This window comes from Poecile atricapillus, chromosome 23 (assembly GCF_030490865.1).
Source record: "Poecile atricapillus isolate bPoeAtr1 chromosome 23, bPoeAtr1.hap1, whole genome shotgun sequence".
Taxonomy (NCBI): domain Eukaryota; kingdom Metazoa; phylum Chordata; class Aves; order Passeriformes; family Paridae; genus Poecile; species Poecile atricapillus.
The window spans coordinates 954-4,668 of record NC_081271.1 but is presented as its reverse complement, the minus strand read 5'-3'; the positions used below and the strand labels follow the sequence as shown (position 1 = coordinate 4,668).

The window sequence follows — 3,715 nt, the reverse complement described above, 5'->3', positions numbered from 1 at the left end:
TCCTTTTCCCCAATCGCCTGTGTTTGAATTGAAGAGAAATCCACTTCCCCTGCAATTTTGATAGTCTCAATTGGAGGTAACTCTGCCTTTTCTGTGCTGTTAGAGATATTAATTGATAGAAAATGCCCATTTTCTATTTTTTTCCACTTTAAGTGGAAAGGGAAAGCAGCGATGATGCTTTTTTATGGGTCTGAATTAACCGAAAAATGCCCCCTTTTCAATCACCAGAAAGATTTAAAGTGAGGAAAACCACTCTTTTTCCCAATATTTGACGGGTTTAAATTAAAGGGGAGAAGCCATTTATTTACCACTGTATCTGTTTAAGTGGAGGTAGCTGCCCCATTTGCTCATTTTTAGCGTTGCCTTTTCCAGCATGTCCTGGGGTGACTTTATGATACCGGTATCCCCAATTGTCTGGTTTATGTTAAATATTAAGTTCTGCACCTTTAAGACCGGCTCCGAAAGCGAGAGCGGGGGGAAGAAGCAGCACGCCGTTTGCATTAAGGAACAAACATCACTCCCACATATCTCGCTCCTGGACTGTGGTGTCTGCAGCACGGACAGACAGTGGGACAGAGCTTCTCTCTGGCTTTTAGTTGGTTTTAGCTAGCTGAGGCAGAGGAGTTCCCTGGACCTTTGGTTTTTTTTTCCTTTTTTTGTTTCCTTGGATCTGTGCAAACCTGCTCCGGACCGAACACCCGGCCAAACCCCGGGAGCTCACGCCTTTGGCCCACCGGGGCCCGGGCCTCGGCACTTTTCAGCGCCGGAAGGACCGATAAGAACCCGAGCGAGGCGAGCTACACCACATGAAAAGGACTTTTCTTCCTAGACTTGCCATCCCATCGAACAGTGAGAGGTTTTATTATTTCATATTATTCAATTTCTGTTAAATAAACAGCTTTTTCCACTTCTTTCCAAGGAATTTTTTTTTTCCTTTCCCGGACCAGTTGGTACGGAGGGGGCATTTCCCTGGGGAAACCCCCATTTGGAGTTTTCCTCCCTAATTTGCCCTAAACTAGGACACAGCATTTCAAGGGTTTAAAGCTGCATTTCAGGGTACTTCTACCCACGCCGTGGCACCAAATATTTCCAACAGGAGCGAGCCAAGCAGGTATGTAACGGTAATGCCAGCTGAGAGTCTATTCTTTTTCTTATTTTCATTTATAATGTAGAGAGCCCTAATTAGAGGTCCCTATGAGACACTATTCATATCTATACAATTCTTCTCCACCCTAATTAATCACAGGGGGAGTGCTACTTAGTAATCACTAATAAATAATTATGCAAGTCCATAAATTATCCAGCTTAGCCGGCAACACTGCTGAAACACAAAGTTTTGCTTCTTACCTTTTTTTTTTTTCCTTTGCTCCATTGCTCTGAGTAATTGCAGTAAAAAAAGAAAACACCGTCTTTTCCCAAAGAGTTTTCTTCTACGCAGAGCTCCTTACCTCAATTTTAACTCAGAGGAGCCAAACAGCTATGGTCCCTCTGAGGGCTTTTATACCCGGTGGGATTTGCCGCCTCCCTTTTCCCAGGCAGCGTGGGAAAAAGAGGCGGGCTCAATTAGGGGTATATTAACCCCAGGCTGTGCTAAGGGGCATTATTCCCTCCAAGGGAATCAGCTGGGCTAAAGAGCTTGTCTCTCATTTCAGCGAAGAGGCTCTTTCAATTTATTCCAGCCTGCTTTTAGCAGGTATTTTTTGGGCATTTGAAGCAGCAGAGGTTTTGAAAACACCTTGAAGAAAACATTATTGAACACAGGGAGTATTTAAGTTCATGATTTTGGGTTGGGAGTTCAGGGGTGATAAGATGCTTTTATAATGATTCTTCTGTTTGGGTTTTTTTTAGGAGGATTGCAGTTTCCTGAAGTTCTAGGTCACGTCAAGTGCGATACTTCAGATTCTCTCAGCAGATTCATCGTGACACAAAAGGGAACGGCTGCGGCAGCTTTCCTTAGCAGCAGATCGCTCTCTCCGATGGATTCGCTTCGGAGAGATAAGTCGAGGGCTGTGGTCACAGAGGGGATCAAAGCAGGGTAGTGGGTTAGGATTCACACCGGTTAGGGTTTTGAGTCAGCTATGGGAAGGGGGAGGTTTGAGAACTGGCCTCTGGGGCCACCGTGAGGGAAAGGCTCACTTTGGCTAACAATGCTGAGGCGGGCAGGGCAGAGCAGTCCCAAGGTGTGTTGTCACTTGTCTGTCGTGCTTTCTGTGTCTTCCGTTCATCTCGTGTAACATGTCTCTTGCCTTAGTCCTCCCAGGAGCTTATGAGAAACCCCAGGTCCTTCCGGTCATCTCCCATCTTTCATTCCTCGGCCCGGGGCCGACGCCGGCGAAGTTTCGATTCGGGAGGTCAGACAGGCGTCAGAATCGCATCTCTCTTCAGAAGCATCCGATCGGATGTCTTCTTAGGTCTTGTTCTCAGCTGTGTTGACAGCTGTATGCAGTAATCTTTCTTTACAGTGGATAAGGACTTGTGCCGATTCAAAGGCAGGCAGAGGCTTCCGGCCATAGGATTCTCAGGCATCCGTGTCCGCGGTTCTCGGAATAAGTCGTTCCGTTAGCATCTTTTTCCTCCGGGGTCATCCGAGCCCGGCGGGCTCGCCTTCGGTCCCCCCTCGGTCATCTTGTTCAGCATTCTCTCGGTCCTCGTGAGGACTTGCTCGTCTCAGAGTTGTCTCTCCCTGTCGTGTCCCCTCGTGTCACGGGTGTCTGGGGGTATTCGGTCCGGAACTGCTCTGCCCTGCCGCCCGGCCCCGTTGCAGGTGTTCAAGGACAAGTCCCGGGCACTTGTAATTGGAGACTTTTAATATGGGCTGTAGTTGGAGTCGAGGTAGTATTCTTATGTTGGCAGAAGGTGTCTGGAGCTGTGAAGTTACCCTGCAGCACTTTGACTTTTTTCCTAACTTTCTTTCAGATGCGGATGGTTCGACCTCCCGGCAGAGCGCCCCGTCCCAGATGAGGCGATCCCCCTGAGAAGGTCGGTCACGGTTTTTCTTTGCAGCGGGGCTGGAACCGGTCACTGTGTTACAGCTCTGCTCTTTGTCTTTATTTTTAGGAAGCAAAGCCGGATAGCAGCAGCGAAGGCGAAGCATTGTGAAGGTGAGCCTCGGTTGGTGGAGAGAAGCAGTTGTTCTTGCTGGGGTCTCAGTTTCTGGTGCAACTTCCAGCATTCCTGCTTGTTTGTGTGTTTTAGGCTGCCTCCTGATGTTGTGCTGAGGCCCCCTCACTGACCTGCCAAGAGACCCGGTTTGCTTCTCCGGTGAGTCCCAGCAAATGTTACCGGAGTCCGTGACGAAGCCTCGACCTCGTCCACGTGAAGGTGCGGTCCGGGTAGCCTTTAGCCACGGCCGAGGAGTCGCGGCGAGTCGGGGGTGTCGGGAGGAGCGGCGACGGCGCGCTCAACTTTTAGCGACACTGCATCGCCTCCTCGCTGTTTATTCTAGGCGTGCCCCGCGACGACGGCGTCCGCCTCGGAGCGTGGCTGAAGCGTGCGGCCCGAGGACCCGGGCGTTCCTAAGAGACGGTGAGTAGGAGCATAGTTGGGTTTTGGTGAATATGCCACTAAGATTCTGCACTTATATTTGGTTTTCTTTATCATAGGTGATGATACTTGTCTGAGACAACAGCCCGGCGAGAGAAGAACTTCCCAGACGGCGAGGTGGCTTCGTTTGGCCCCTGACCGGCCTCTCGCCGTGACTCACGTCTTCAGCCAC

At 49.7% G+C, this 3,715-nt stretch overlaps 1 long non-coding RNA gene across 1 annotated transcript; it reads left to right on the top strand.

Annotated features, from left to right (window-relative positions):
- Positions 1–248: 248 nt before the first annotated feature.
- Positions 249–3,320, top strand: LOC131587870 (uncharacterized). Its single transcript, XR_009279457.1, has 4 exons — positions 249–1,111; positions 1,849–2,979; positions 3,058–3,101; positions 3,196–3,320. It is a non-coding gene; the product is annotated as an uncharacterized LOC131587870 (long non-coding RNA).
- Positions 3,321–3,715: the final 395 nt, after the last annotated feature.